Below are 16,706 nucleotides of genomic sequence, written 5' to 3' on the forward strand. Positions count from 1 at the left end.
TTCTAAAAGCAATAAATATTCATAGAAATTCTGGAAAATACTGACAGATATGGCAAAGAAAATAATCAGTCATGATCTCATCATAACTCAGAGAAAATAAATCAATAGTTAGGTGTGTTTTGTCCAGTATTGACTTGGAATCAGATTATATATATATAATGTGGGCACACTGTCTGTTTACATATATGCTCAAAAAGCAAATAACACTAACCTTGAAAAAAAAAAAAACAAGCAAAGTCCCAGAATGTGCTGTGCCCACTTACACCCTCAACCTGGCACAAGGCCCCACTCGATTGAACCTCCCTTCTAGAGCTCTGCAGAGACTTCCTCGGTACACAACTACTAATGTTCTTCCAAGTCCTGACCCTCCTTGACACTATTAACCAACCCCTCCTCAAACATCTCTGCGGCCTCACAGACATCACACGCTCTGACCTTTCCTCTCATTTCTACTGCCTCATTCTGGGTCTCCATCTTTCTTCTTTCCTTACTGGTCCCTTCACCAAATGTGGGCATTGCCTGAGCTCTCTTCTCTAACTACAGCTACATATTCTCCTGAGGTCCATTTATCCATGCTTGTCAATAATTACTTCTATGTTCATGCCTTCCAAATGTCCACTGTCGGTCTCAAGCTCAGGCCTGACCTCTGGTCCTAGGTTCCCAACTATTCTTAAGACTTTTCTACCTGGCTTATCTCATGACAAAATTAAGCTCAATTTGTCTAAAATCACAATCAGTTATTCATTCAGTAAATATTTGCTGAAGGCTCACCACGGGCTGGGCACTGTTCTAGGCACTGGGGGAACAGTAGCAAATAAAATCCTTCAATGAAGCTTCTGTTAACAAGGCCAACTTGCTCACCTGACACTCTAAACCTCTCACAGCCTCGGCCCGGCTTGCCTGCCCAACTGCTCACTTCTCTTCTGTAATATACTCTTCCTCCAAACTGCAATGCCATCACTCAAATTTTGTTCTCCCAACTCCAAAACTTTACTTAACACAGTTACCTCTGAGGTACCCTCTCCCCAGCTCTACCTATGAAATTCTATCCACTCTACAAGATTCAATGCCACTTCTTCCACAAGCTTTCTGTAATCCCTGATCCTAAAACAGCCTGCTCTTTTCTTTAAATTTCCCACAGGATGTCTTTTGTACTCTGTCCCCACAACATACATTGCATGCTGCCTGTTCTTTCTGAAATGATGACAATAATAATAATTTATCAAAAGCCCCTACTGTGCCCGCTACACTGCTTGGTACATCTCTAAGCCTCACGATGTATAATGTGAGTATTATTACCTCCATTTTACAGACAGAAAATGGAGGCTCAAAGACAAATAATTTGCTTGAGGTCACACACCTACCCTACCGGACTTATAGCAAATTGAGAGTGGTGATTTTAAACCATTTCATTTTTATAACCCCCATTGGGCCTAGAACTATGGTTAGTACACAATAGCTGCTCAGTAAATATTTGTTGAATGAACAACTGAATAAAGAGTAAGTTTTCAAAGCACTGACATCTGTAAATATAAATACCACCCTGATTTTCTGGCAAAAGTACATTTGAAGTCATTATAAGCTCATGTAAGTAAAATCTGACAAAACATATGTTGACTTGAGCTTTTAAGATTTTTCTTGGTAGAGAAAGCTTCTATGCTACAGAAAGCAGGTTTAAAAATAACATGGCAAGGGTCAGGCAGCCAAGACCTCACTCAGACCTTTTATAGAAGCAAAAGCACGTATGCAGCACTAGGGAATTGTTTTGTGAACCACTGCAAATCAGTAGTTGGGCTGGTCTCATTTTCCACTGACTTAGAGCTTAAGCTCTTTCTAATACCAGTAAAGAGATGTTCCCTTTGAAATACACCAGGCAATCAATTTAAAGCATTTTTCAGTACATCTCTGTGCTTGCTTATTGTTTGCCACTTGCAAAAATCACCGAGACATTTGATGCCCCAAGATGTTTTCCCAGAAACTAACCTAAATGTAAGCATGGCACTTCAAATCTCAGACCGCTTTGCCATTGTAGGCAGTAATGTTACTATGCCCCTATGTCAACCACTGGATTGGAAAGCCAAGGCTCCTGATTGGGGAATCCCATTTCATAAAACCACCAGAGTTCTAATATGTCCCGCTTTTAGAAACCAAACAGACACAAATTTCAGTTATGTGTCTAAAGATACAGACTCAAATGTTTTCCACTTCCCTTTACCTCCACAGCAAGGAATAGAGATTAAAAAACAGCAATAATCGTGCCTCAGATAAACCTCATTGGCTACGATACTGCCACGGCACAAAAAATACCCACTCAAATTATCTAGGACTGAGGTGAAGTAGGCGAAAACTTCCATCATAAAAATCACATCTTGCTACAGTCAGCCTCCAACTGCAACAGGGAATAACTTCCTAGTCCATGCAGGTGCCACCTGGGCCAAGCCAGCTGGCATCAGCTGAATACATGACAGATCACAACAATGAAGGTAACAACCACCAGGGAGGTTCACTGAGACCCCGCTATGCAAGCTACCCAAAAAGAACCAGGGAAGTAGCTTTAAAGATTTCATCAATTCATATAACCATTTGGCTCTACTGAGAATAATCATTTTCATATGCATGGCTTAGAGTACGGTTTATAAAGTGCTTGATAAGCTTCTTGATAAAAACTAGTAGTAAACCGAGAGAGGTAAGAAAAAGTAGCAGGATTACTTTAAAGATGATGAAAGAGAAACCAAGATGACTCATCTCTTGTCATTCAAAGGCCCTGTGGGGAACAAAAAGAGGTTCCTGGAATCCCTGTCTAATCACTGAGCCAACCAAGTTCAATTACCTTTTAAATCAACTTAAATCACGTAGAGGCCCTGATGTTAGAAGAACCATAAACTGTGAGTAGACTGAATCCAACAATTTGCCACTCAGTTTTGAGTTTGTTCAATGGGACAGAGGTATGGCAATGAGAACACAGTTTTGAGTTTGTTCAATGGGACAGAGGTATGGCAATGAGAACACAGCACTGCCTTCTAAGCTGAAGGACTACAAGCAAGTCAGGCTGACTCAGGACTTCGGGCCCTCCTTATCTGCAAAATGGAAATCCTGCCAATGCCTGCCCCCATCTACCTTAGGGAATTGTAAAGCACAAATGCAGATAATGTATGTGAAAGCTCTTTGTAAAATCTAAAGCAATTACTATTCCTATTAGAAGCTAGCTGATTCCTAACCACACAACCATTTATACTCAACAAGCCTTTACAAGGATGGACCAAGTACCCAAACACTATAATAGAGGCTAGGGACACAAAACCAGAGCTGCCCTAGAAGCACGTAACAGCTGGTGGGGGAACAACATAAAACCAAGTGTAAACAGTGCCTTAACAGAAGTATCCAAAAGGTGTTATGGGAACATAAATAAGTAATCATTAATAATCAAGAGATAATAAAGAGTCATAATGACCAAACACAATTCAATGACCTAACAGTCTACACAGAGATGACTTCAGTTGGAAGAAACCAAAGACAAAGTAAACAACCAACCAAACCAATCATACCTGCTCTAGAAATGATGCTGCTTCTGGCATGAAGCTATCAACCTCTGGTAAGAGCTTCAGAGGCTCCACCAAAGGGTAAGCTCCAAGTACACTAACAATGGCACAAATGGAAGGCACCAATGCAGAGAGCTCTTCACAAGTTGCCCAAGTCTTTCTGACCCACAGAAACATCACTGGCCAACAGAAGGCCTCTGTTGCGTGGCTGGGATGTCATGGGAAATCAATAAATGCCTCATTTCCTGTTGACTTTAATTCCTTAGGTCACTGTAGCTGATTAGCAGAAGGGAAAATACTTACAACTTTAACCTTCAAAACAACAATCAGCCTATGGGTTAGCACATACTCACAAACCAGTTCCCATGGGCACGTAGGGTGAGTGTACATTAGAAGTGATTAAATGATTTTTTTTTCGTTCTCTGCTACAACTGAACCTGTTAAAAAGTGAGCCTTGGGTCTTTGTTTAATGGCATCCTGAGAGTATCAGACCCATGATAAGGTCTAAGCAAAAGGTGACTCCTTATTTGAAAGGACACACAATACTCAGTAGTGATGAATTGCATCCATGACCCCTCCCTCCCTTTTTTACTTAATCTGTGACAACAACCTTGACTACCAAGCAGCCTCTTACAATTCTGTCAGGAAATAAGCAAGGCTGGCAGAGGCAGACAAAACAGGCTATGACCTTCAAAGATAACAACAAGGTAAGGTAAAATAATAGGATGAGTCTTTATTTTACGATGTACAACATGAAGGTCAGAAAAATCTGTCCATCAAACAGAACAAAGGAAAAGTTTACAAAATATGCAGGAGGAGAACAATAGAAACTATATTTTCATCTCCATTTCTGGATTTAAATTTCTTTTATTATGGACTATATTCATGAGTATAGAATGAATTTTTAGAAAACAATGCAGCAGCATGTAAACATTCTGGAGTTCTGATTGGTGCATATTTCTTTTAACTTTTTAAAAAAAAGATTATTTATTTGAGAGAGAGAAAACAAAGAGGGGTGAGGGGGCAGAGGGAGCGGAACAAGCAGACTCCCCACTGGGTGTGTAGCTCGACATGGGACTCGATCCCAGGAGCCTGGGATTATGACCTGAGCCAAAGGCAGACGCTTTACTGACTGAGCCACCCGGGCACCACTCTTCAGCTCTTTTGATTTGACATTAAGATGATAGGCATATGATTACTGGGACTCAAACAGCTGCTCATCATCCAAGACTACCACTACTAAACTCATTAAAAATGTCCCGTAAAGGGCTTATTCAATGTAGACGGACACATTTAAATATGGAATGATGTAGTTAATAAAATATTTAAAAACAAAATAAAGACAGTTCTTATAATTCCTGAGCCAAGACCAAGATTAAGAAGTCATAGCTAATATTTTTGAGTACTTACTAAGGGCAGTCATTATTTAAGCCCTTTATCTGCATCATGTTGTTAAATCTTATCGGAGAGCTGCTATTATTATCACTTTACAGAAAAGGAAACTCAGATTTAAACAGACCAAGTTATGTGTCCAAAGTAATATGGCCAGTGAGTGGAAGTAAGACTCTAAAATGCACATACAGCCCTGTATGGCATTTAATAGCAAATTAATTACCCTGAGATAAGACAGCTAAAATTTTACATACATGGTGCTTTGAATTTTAGTGTCAAACATCAGCAACTTTAAATTATTTATTATTAATAATTAATAATTATTTAAACTATTTATTTTTAAATCTTTGTTAATCCCACAACTCAGAAAGTTAAATGCTAATTATCATCTTTACACCCAGGGAAACAGTTTATACTTAATTTATTCAAAAAATCATGTCTGTAATACTTCTGTGTCATTGTAAGTTCTCTGAGGGAATGGTGGATGAGAGGTCCCTGAACAAACAGAGTAAAAAGCTGTTCTCTAACTAAACAGCTAACCTCAATTCTCTTAGTGACCTTGAACACATTACTTGGAATGTCTGCAAGAGTATAATAACTGTGACTTCATTTAGGCCAAATAAGTGCTTTTGCAAATGTTGACATAGTCCTAATTGCCCAAACCTTTTACTAATGTTTCCCTCAGACATCATTTTTCATTTAGCCAATAAATAGAAACACTTGTAAAAAATGTTTACTTAAAAAAAAACTGCTAATAAGTGTTTCTGTCAAAAGGATTAAAGAAATATTTTCAAATTAAATGTGACTATAGATAATTCTAACATATTTTAACTATTAAGGCATGCCCAAATAAAGTGCCTCCTTCTAAAACCAACTGAACTTTTTTGGGGGAGGAATAGGGGTAAGAATATCATTGTACATGGGGCTCAATCAAAGTAACAAAGTTGACCCTCAACCTTCAGTCTTGTTTCTTAAGTCTACTGAAAGACGATATGACCACACTGGTACCAGGAATCCATAGACATCATATTTAACATTTCAGTAAAGGACAATCACTTTGGGACCATTAAGACCTAGAACTGGAAGACGTCAGTTTCAACATTCCATGCACAATGACCAGAGGTGTGATTCTGGGCAAGCTATGTAAACCTGAATTCCAGTTACATTGATGCAGGTCAAATAAGGATACCTGTCCAACCCTCTTCAAAAGTTTTCTTGGAGAGCAAGTCAAATGACATAATGCAGTGCTTTGTGAACTCCAAAGCACAGGATACAGGACGCAGACAGGGGCTGTGTGGTGCCAGGGAAAGGGTCCGCATTCTCTTTGATCTCCTCTCATTATAAACCAACGAACTGGTACAGAGGGGTGACAGCAATCGGTTCAGGAAACTCTGAGATAGGTTTTAATCTACTCAAGGAATGCCTGCACTGTTCAAGGCAGTGAGAGTTACTGTGTTTTCTGCTTTTCTGGTGGTCTTGGGGTGGGGAGATTCAATAATGCAAGTGCATGATGATTCAAAAGGATTATCTCTCCTCAAAGAAGAAAAACCAAGTAAGTAAAACCCTCCCTTGCCCTCCAAGTTCCCCTACAGCTAAAACATTTTCTCCTCCTACCTTTTAATTCCAAGTTTCTAGGAGAAACTTGCTCTTTATGCTTTCTGACTCTACTTCTCCCCACCCATTCATTCGCACCCCCGCCCCCCGCCCCCCAGAGGCAATCTGGTTCTGCCCCAGCTGAAACTGCAGAGGCAAAGGTCATCAACAATTTCCTTGTTGCTAAACCCAGGAGATTTTTCACTGCACGTCGGACTTGACCCCTCAGCAGTATCTGACCTATTGAACACCCACTCTGCATTGCTCTCACGAACACACCGATGCAGCCTCTTCTGATGTTTCTCCTTTATCTCAGGATGCTCAGTTCAGTCCCCACCATGAGCTCCCCTTCTTATGCTCATATCATAAATACAGGTATTCCTCCATTTCCCCTATAACCCTCCTATTAGTTCCTCTTCTATCTGAGTGATCTTCATTTCTGTGGCTTCAGCGGCAGTCCATGTGGTGGATGAGGACCCGATTACTCCCCTGGGCTCTAGACCCACAAATGCAACTGCCTTTTGGATGTCCCCTAACTCCTAAATGTGCACAAACCCAGCTCCTCATCTTACCCTCAACCCGCCCCTCAACCTGGTATTGTCCATACAGTGAAGGACACCATCATCTGCCCCAGAAAGTGAACAGCACCCTTGACCCTTCTGTCTCCTTCACCCGCAATCACTCCAAAGAGCAAGTTATATTAATGCTACCTCTACCACATCCTTCGCATCTACCCATTCCTCTCTTTATTGTCTTAGTTCAGACACCACCACCCAGTCTTCTTCCCTTCAGTCTTGCCCTCCTCTAATCCAGTCACCACACTGCAAAGGAAGTGGGCTTTCCGAAATTAAAACCCTGGTGTCTTCTGGAAAAACCATACACTCCTTAACACTGCCTGTAAGAGCTCACAGCCACTCACTTTCCTGGGCTCATCTCTTGAATCTCCCTCTTACCCTCTACCCCACAACACACAGGGACACAACTTGGCTAATTTTAATTCAGCCTTTGGGTCTCTGCTGAAGTGTCACTTCTTCCCTGACCTCCCACGTCCGTTTTAGTCATCCCTCTTATGTGTTCCCACTGCATTCTGATCTTAATTTATAATGCCTTTCACGCTGTGTAAATTGGCCTGTTTACTTGTCTGTCTCCACCACTAAACCATAAGTTTCATGAAGGCAAAGACTGTACCTGTTTTATTCAAAGTTGTGCTCCTGGCTCCAAGTACAAGAGCTCTCTGTCACGGTAAAAACAAGTGCTCAACTCTTACTTGTTCAGTCAATGAATCAATGAATCCCTGAGGGTAGAAGAGAAGTTGTTCTGGAAAAGCTAAAGTGCTGACTCAAATGGATCAAGAACACGTGGGAAACTATCATTTAGTCAATTTCCTGGAGCATGAAAACTGCTGGTCACCTTTCTGATGTTTTCTAACATGTTCCCTGTTCTGTGACTGAAACCTACATTTACAATCACATATACAAGCCACAAAGTAAAGTGGATATTTAGCAATTTCCCCATTAGACAAATGGTCACAAGTAAACTGGATAACTCAGAACCAGGCAGCTTTAGTTTGTACTGAATTATAAATTGGTTACACTAGGGGCGCCTGGGTGATTCAGTTGGTTGGGCGACTGCCTTCGGCTCAGGTCATGATCGGATCGAGTCCCGCGTCAGGCTCCCTGCTCAGCAGAGAGTCTGCTTGTCCCTCTGACCTTCCCCCCTCTCATGTGCTCTCTCTCTCTCTCTCTCAAATAAATAAATAAATAAAATCTTTAAAAAAAAATTGGTTACACTAATCAAGGTAAGTGGACAAACAAATCTCTACCGTACTCACAAACATGGCATATAATCGAAGAATCCAATATGAAACACATAACTCAAATTAACAGTTAATGTGTATGAAAAAGAAACAAAATGTTAATGAAAATAGCATGCCTGACATCTCAATACAATGGCCTCAATATTTTAACTTTAGTTTTTGCTCATAACTCACGTTGCCATCAAGACTAATTACATCCACAGACTAAACACAGTCTTTACCTTATTGTCAGTATGAAGGTAAATTATGTGGGCTTTTTATTATCTGTCTGGTAATATCCATAGGAGCCCATGAAGGAGAGCATACCCAATGCATGGAATTTACTACTGGTGGTCATTTTTATCATAGTGTCACTCAGTACTCAGTTCTCAGAATTTTTAGCTTGCACTAGAAGCTCTAAGCTAGAATACGGTTCAGCTACTTATGAACCAAATACAAAATCACTTTAAAAGAAAAAGGATGAAGAAAAAAGCAATTCCTAGCTAGACATCCTTCCACACGGTTTCTTCTAAGGGATTAACATTCCCCATGAAGAAAATCACCATCTGGCTAGTGCCAATGGAGCAATAGACAGTTTCTGGACATTTCTTGTAGGTGTGTGAGAACAGAGCAAAATGAAAATAGGAAAGGGAACCAGTGGGGAAAATGAAATAGTGCTCTGCTGCTCCTGGAAACTGTCTAGAGATGGAGAATCCTAAAAAATCTGCCCAAATGATTTAATCTTTTCCAGGTTCCTATTAAAATCAGGTCTTCTGAAACAAGTAATTAAAGTAGTACCCATCTACCTACCTACTTCTTAAATATGTAAATGTATAGCTTGACTTCAAGTATTATGGAAAGGCTGCATACATGATTAAACTGGAATAGAGAATGTCAAGTATCTGATAAATATTCAATGAATATTAGCATTGGGTGTTTTGTAACACAGATGTTACCGGCCTGGGTCCAGCTTGGTTCTCCTAGCCAGAACATGCAGATGTCCTTCTTTTTGCAAATGGTTACATATCCATCACAGTTCTTTGTTTTCCACTTGTATAATTAACCTGGGTCTAGAGCCTAAAGCTAAAATCCATCTATCTATGAGAAAACAAAGCTACACTAAGCATTTGTGAACATTAACTGTAAAAATATTTCTAAGTTCCTTTGGATCGATTGCTAGGAGTATTAGGTCAAGTGGTAGGAGCATTAGTGAGGCTGTTCATACATTCAGCCAACGAGCTTTTCAGAAAGGTTATACCATTTGCTCACCCCTCACAGCATTTGAGAGTATCTGCTCCACTGCACACTAACTAATGTGAAGAACTGAATTTGTTAACAATCTAATTTAAGAGCTGGAAAAATGGGGCCCTGCTGTTGTTCCAATCCTCATTTCTTTGACTAATGAAAAGAGAACGTATTTTCATACGTCTATTAGTCACTTAATTTTCTCTTCTATGGATAGTCTGTTCCTGTCTTTGCCCACTTCTCTGTTGGAGTCTGTATTAGTTTTCTATTGCTATATAACAGATTTCCCCAAACTCGGTAGCTTAAAGCAACGCCTATTTCTTATTTCACAATTCTGAAGGTCAGAAGTCTGGGTGAGCTTGACAGGGTTCCCTGTTCAGGGTCTCTCTCAAGAGGCCAAAATCAAGGTGTTGTTGGCCAGGCTGGACTCTTCTCTAAAGGCTCTGGTGAAGAATCCAGTTCTAAGCTCATTCAGGTTGTTGGCATAGTTCAGTTCTTAGGTTGTGCCCCCAAGTCTGAGGTTCCAGTTTCCATGCTAGGCCACCCCCAGAATTCTAGGCATCCTGCATTCTTCAAGTCTCCTCCATTCCTTCTCAAGTGTTGCCTCCACCTTCAAAATAGCAACAGTATGTTGTTCCTCCTCAAGCTTCAAATAGTTTGGATTTCCCCAGCCAGAGAAAGCTCTCCACTTTTATGGGCTCCTGTGATTAGATTAGGACTACTCACATATTTTCCCCATTTTAAATTCAACTGTGTCCTATAACATAATATAGTCAAAAGAGTGGTAATTCATCATCTTTACAGGTTGCACGGATTAGGGCATGCAATCTTGGTAGAGAGGCATTTTTAAAATTCTGCCTGCTATAGAGTCATAGGTGTTGTTTCTTACCATTTGTTCATGCTCTTTATGCTAAATCTCAATTGCATGAATTTACCAAATAAATGAACCTTACTGATGACTGTAAGAAGCTGCATTTTCACAACGGCAAAGGCAACTGTGGATGGGGCTACTGTGTGCTAATAAGAATTTTGAGGGGCGTCTGCGTGGCTCAGTTGGTTAAGCCTTGATTTTGGCTCAGGTCATGATTTCAGGGTTGTGAGATTGAGCCCCGCATTGTGCTGGGCATGGAGCCTGCTTAAGATTCTCTCCCTCTCTGGGCGCCTGGGTGGCTCAGTTGGTTAAGCATCCGCCTTTGGCTCAGATCGTGATCCCGGGGTTCTGGGATCAAGCTCTGCATCGGGCTCCCTGTTCAGTCCGGAGTCTGTTTCTTCCTCTCCCTATCCCCCTCCCCCCTGCTTGTGTGTTCTCACTCTCTGTCAAATGAATAAATAAAATCTTAAAAAAAATTTTTTTAAAGATTCTCTCCCTCTCCCTGCCCCTCCCCCTCCTAAAAAAAAGAATTTTTAATACCTAACTTTGCCAACCCTGATATTTTTTTTTAAATTTTAATCGTGGGAAAATACCTATAAAATTTGCCATCTTAGTCATTTTCAAGTGTACAGTTCAGTAATAAGTACATTCACATTGTGCAACCAATCTATAGAACTCTTCATCTTGCAAAACTGAAACTATACTCATTTAACAAAACTCTCCATTTTGCCCCTCCCCCAGCTTCTGCAACCACCATTCTACTTTCAACACTGGTTTATTTTTATTATACATATTTTTAGAAAAAAAATCAATGAAATATTTTATTTTTTAGTAATCTCTACACTCAACGTGGGGTTTGAACTCATGACCCGGAGATCAAGAGTCACATGCTCTTCTGAGCCAGCCAGGTACCCCTTATGTATTTATTAACAAACATGTATACAGCAATTATTACATGTACTGTTCTTAATGCTTCAAAAATACGAATTCATTTAATCCTCATAACAACCCTATGAGATCAGTACTATTATTAAGCTCGGTCTATAAATTCAGAAACACAGCAGGTAACTTCCCAACATTATACAATAGGAAGTAGCTACACAGGAACTAGAATCCAGGTAGCCTGGCTTTATAGTTCTTGCTATGAACCATTACACTGTGCAAATATTCATTTTAAAGACAAACTCATATTATATTATCTCTTTGATGTACTTGCTTTCAAAACGCTTCTCTTTTTTTCAAATTTTTTAAAAGATTTTATTTATTTGACACACACAGAGAGAGAGAGAGAGCACAAGCAGGGGGAGGGGCAGCAGCAGAGGTAGAAGCAGACTCTGCTAAGCAAGGAGCGGATGTGGGGCTCCATCCTAGGACCCTGGGATCATGACCTGAGCCAAAGGCAGACACTTAACCGACTGAGCCACCCAGGTGCCCAAAAAACACTTTCTATGTGCAATTTAATCTAATACTCTTCTACTAACTAAAAGTTAGACTAGGGCGCCTGGGTGGCTCAGTTGGTTAAGCGACAGCCTTCGGCTCAGGTTATGATCCTGGAGACTCAGGATCGAGTCCCACATCGGGCTCCCTGCTCAGCAGGGAGTCTGCTTCTCCCTCTGACCCTCTTCCCTCCTGTGCTCTCTATCTCTCATTCTCTCTCTCTCAAATAAATAAAATCTTTAAAAAAAATAAAAATAAAAGTTAGACTATGTGATGGAGACATGTCTATATATAGCCCAATTTTTGGTGAAGGCATTTTCAAAGTTAATGAAATGAAAACTGCCTTGTATTTGATTATATGTACAATTAAAGCTTACATGTAGGCAGTTTATAATAAAAACCTTATGAATGAATACACATTGCAATTCACTGTGACTACTGAAATTAAAATATTAAAGAAAAAAAGTTTCTCTTTTCCAAGGATTAAAAAAGAAGGGAAAAAACTTCCAAATGAGTTTACAACAGCATAGCTCAGTTTCAGTTTAACCTGTTAAATTCAAATCTGCCCTGCTTTGCAAGCTATAAATCTAGACCAATCTCAGTTTATCCTCAATTATATATCTCAGTAGACATTTCATTTATTGAGTGGGTCTGAAATATCCTTATCCTGGTTTTTCAGCTTAGTAATCCTCTCACAGAAGACCAAATCATGCTTGTCATCAGTCACACGGTATCATTTACTACACATTAAAAATGATCGGAGTCCACAGAGCGAACAATCGCTGTTGCTCGAGGAGCCCCGGCGTGAGGTGAGTGATAGGCTCTGCTGAGATTTGGTTTCTAGGACCCAGGAAGCAGGGAGACTAAAAACAACGCACAGGACGGGATCAGCTATTTCAAATTGCTTTCTACTTACACACCCGATGTCTAAAAATCAGCAGACAATGTATCATGTAATCTCCCCTCGCCCATTATCCACGACACTGTAGTGCAGCCTCCAGCACGAAATCAAAACCAGAGTACGGAAGAAACAGCAAAATCATCGCCACCCCAGGGATACCCTCGGATGTTACAACGTTGTCATGCCCACACCCTTCCCCCACTGGCCAGCCAGGCAGCACAGAAGCAGGCGGATTCTCCCCAGGCCGCCGGCTGGGCCTCTCCCCTCACCTGCGGGGCCTGCAGCCTACTCCTGGCTGGGGCTCGGCTTCGCAGCAAGCCGGCCTCACCGTGACAGCCCGTCTGGCCGCCGACCATCCCAGCCCCGCGGTCTGTTTACAAGCGCGGCTCGCGGTCCCGCTCTTAAATGCTTCCCCCCAGCCACCCGGGAAGCGAGACCCGACACACAAGGTTCCAGGTCGCAAGACTCGTCTTTTTTTGCCCCAGGACCCGGCCGCGGAGCAGGGCCTGACCGCACCGCCGGGCCTTATCTCTGTTTCCTTCTGCACAGGGTTTTGTCACACACATTTTGGAAACAATGGCGGGTGCCGCAGAGTCTCCTCCCTGCTCCTCCCGACGCCCAAATGGATGTTTGCAATTGGAAAATTTCACTGGGAACATATACAGGATTGGACCCATTTTTAGCAGCTCCCTCCGAAAATTACTCAGATAAGTTCTTTCTGAAAATAGGACTATTACACCTGGAGGTTGCTTCTCATTTCAGGTTTGGAGCTGCGGAGAAAATCCATTTTCGCTGTCCTGCCCTGTTGTAGACAGCAGGTTGAAAGGGGTTGATTTTTGAGGGGAGGACTTCAACCCCCATTCGGATTCCCAGCAAAACAGAAAGTGGTTTTGTGTGTGTGTCTGTGTGTGTGTGTGTGTGTGTGTGTGTGTGTGTGTGTGTGTGTGTGTGTGTGTTGTGTTTATATATGCACACTTCCTAACCATTTTCTCAATTTATAATTACGCATTTACTTTCCTTATTTTATTGGCTTCTCCATCCCTACCCTAGCCTCACCTATAAACTCCCTCAGGGCGAGAACTATTTCTTTTCTCGCACCGAGCGCAAAGCACCGTTCAAATGAACGAATGAGTGAAGAAATTGATGCCAAAAACAAACAAAATCTGTCAAAGGAGGCTGGAGAAAGCAGCATGAAAGGAATCGAAAATCTGATCCCCGCCCCTTTCCCTTAAACATTAATGAGAAAAATCTTTAACCATAGAATTTTTCTTGGGGCACCTGGGTGGCTGAGTCAGTTAAGCATCTGCCTTCAGCTCAGGTCCTGGGAGAGAGCCCCCAACCCCCTGGGTATCCCTGCTCAGTAGGGAGCCTGCCTCTCCCTCTCATGCTCCTCATGCTCCTGCTCCTTCTCTCTGTCTCAAATAAATAAATAAAAATCTTTAAAAATTAAAAAAATGTATTAAGATTTATTTATTTTGTTGTTTTTTTAAAGATTTTATTTATTTATTTGAGAGAGAGAGAATGAGAGATAGAGAGCACGAGAGGGAAGAAGGTCAGAGGGAGAAGCAGACCTTCCCCCCCACCCCCCGCTCAGCGGGGAGCCCCATGCTGGACTCGATCCTCGGACTCCAGGATCATGACCTGAGCCGAAGGCAGTCGCTTAACCAACTGAGCCACCCATGCGCCCTATTTATTTTGTTTGAGAGAGAGAGCGTGCCCTTGTGAGTGCAAGTGGGGGGAGAGGCAGAGGGAAGGAGAATCCTCAGGCGGACTCCCGGCTGAGCACAGAGCCCTATTGGGAGGGGGGGAGCTGATCCCAGGACCTTGACATCATGACCTGAGCCAAAGTCAAGAGCCGGCTGCTCAACCGACTGAGCCATCCAAGCACCCCAACCATGGAATTTAAAAAAAAAAGTATCTCCTTCTGTTGATATCCAGAGTTTAAGTAAGTTAAAAACAAAAACAAAACCAAGACACTGCAATTTGAGGTACATTTCTTGATCCCTAAACAGTGTTCTCTTTTGCCTCAGGACTTCTGTACAGTGGTTTCCTCTGATGAGACCTCTCACCCCTGCCACATCACGTTAGCCTAACTCCTTGCTCTTTAAAAAGGGGTGCTATCACACTTGTCCTGGAAACTTCTGGCAGGGAAACCTGTTACTTTTATGCACATCCAGAGGAACTCACACATTCCTTTATAAATGCACTCATCACATTGTTAAAGTCATCTGTATACTCAGTCTTCCTAGACCAGTGATTTTTAAACTTCAGCATGTAACAATCTTCTAGAAAAGTGCTTCTCAAACCCAAACATTAATGTATGAGGATCCTGTTAAAATGCAGATTCTGATTGAGGACATCTGTGGTGGGGTCCCTGCACCTCTAATGATCTCCCAGGTGATGCTATATTTTGAGTGTCAAGGCTCTTGGATACTTATTAAAAATGCAAATTCCTGGGTCACATATCCACAGATTTTTATTCTGAAGGCCTATAATAGGGTCCTGAATTTTGTGATTTGCACAAGTGCCTCAAATTGCTTCCAATATAGGTGATCAGCAGACTACCCTTTGAGAAAACCTCTATGATTCTGTAAAGTTTGACAAGGGCCTGTGCATTGTCATTGTTTCCCTGCTGCGCATTAAGCACAGGGTCTGGCACATAAAATGCTTTAAAAAGTCACATTTGCAGAATGTCTGAATTTATTCACTATCACTAATACACATCCTTATCACCAAACCAAGGGGGTGATCCCAGAAAAGGGATGAAAAGTCAATGGCTAAGAACAATCTCAGCTAGGCAGGCTCTCAGGCCTCCCCACTAGGTCAGCAGGGAACATTTTACTCTTTTAAATGTAAAATATTTAAGTTCATGTCTCCATTCAAATGGTTGTCAGCTAACAGCAGTCCCACCATCTTTTCTTTCTTTCTTTTTTTTTAATAGACTTTATTTGTAGAGCAGTTTTCGATTCACAGGGAAATTGAGTGGGAATTACAGAGTTTCCATATCCCCCTGCACAGCCTCCCCCACTATTAACATCCTGCACCGTGGTGGTACATTTGTTACAATCGGTGAACTTACATTGACACATCGTTACCACCCCAAATCCGTTGGGTCACCTATCTATTTACATCTCTTAGACCTCACAGTTATACCACCAGTTAAATCATAGTTTGCTCAAGATAGTTTGAGTTGGTTTGTGTCACTTGCTACTGAAAGCATCTTGACTAACATTCCACTTTTTCAGACTTGTCTCCTGCATAATCTTTTCCTCTCCACTCTGTAGTCCAGACACATTTTTACCACTTCTGAATACTCCTCTTTTCCCATTATCCTGCTTTAGGCTACCCTATTATACCTCCTTCTGCATGCTCTGAAGTTCAGGGACTTCGTCTTATTCATATTTGCATGTTCTACAACACTTACCTTTGTATCGAGTAAATGATCTCAATAAATGTGCATTGAAACAAAATGAAATACCAAACGACATGGAAGGAGATTTGATTATTATATCTCTTCATTAAATTTTTTTCCTTTTAGCCTCAATTTTCTACAGTAATGGTCGGGCCAGGATTCAGTAAAGCAATGCTGTCTTCCAAGAAATGAAACAACAGTCTGATCAAAAGATGTTTTAAACTTAATCGGAAAATTTGGAGGGCTATTTATAGCTTAAAGTTTGCAAGCCCAAGTATACATCACTCCCATCTCCCAAAAAATGCCCAAGTAAAGATGATTAGGATATTCATTGAGAGCAATATAATTTGTCTCCTTAGATAAATTAAAAGCATTTGAGATACAGAATACTAAAGTCATAAACGGAGTCACTTGGTCAAAGAACAAATGAGCCTGCTATTCAGCTAGCAGACATCCACAAGGCCATACCCAGTGTTCAAATATTGAAACAGTTCCATACAGGTTGATGACTAGCTTCTGTC

General features: G+C 41.3%; 1 protein-coding gene and 1 pseudogene across 5 annotated transcripts in view; both read right to left on the reverse strand.

The window, feature by feature from the left end:
- PLEKHM3 (pleckstrin homology domain containing M3) overlaps positions 1–13,172 on the reverse strand; it is a 179,048-nt gene extending 165,876 nt beyond the window's left edge. For 4 of the 5 annotated variants that reach the window (XM_027589656.2, XM_027589659.1, XM_027589661.1 and 1 more), the window contains exon 1: positions 13,043–13,172. The gene's annotated coding sequence lies outside the window, so the exon portion shown is untranslated. Of the gene's footprint in view, positions 1–12,792; positions 12,915–13,042 lie in introns of those variants that run through there. The other variant, XM_027589657.2, reaches the window with a different exon arrangement.
- Positions 2,141–2,304, reverse strand: LOC113921060 (annotated as a pseudogene).
- Positions 13,173–16,706: the final 3,534 nt, after the last annotated feature.

Source organism: Zalophus californianus, chromosome 3 (genome assembly GCF_009762305.2).
Source record: "Zalophus californianus isolate mZalCal1 chromosome 3, mZalCal1.pri.v2, whole genome shotgun sequence".
NCBI lineage: Eukaryota > Metazoa > Chordata > Mammalia > Carnivora > Otariidae > Zalophus > Zalophus californianus.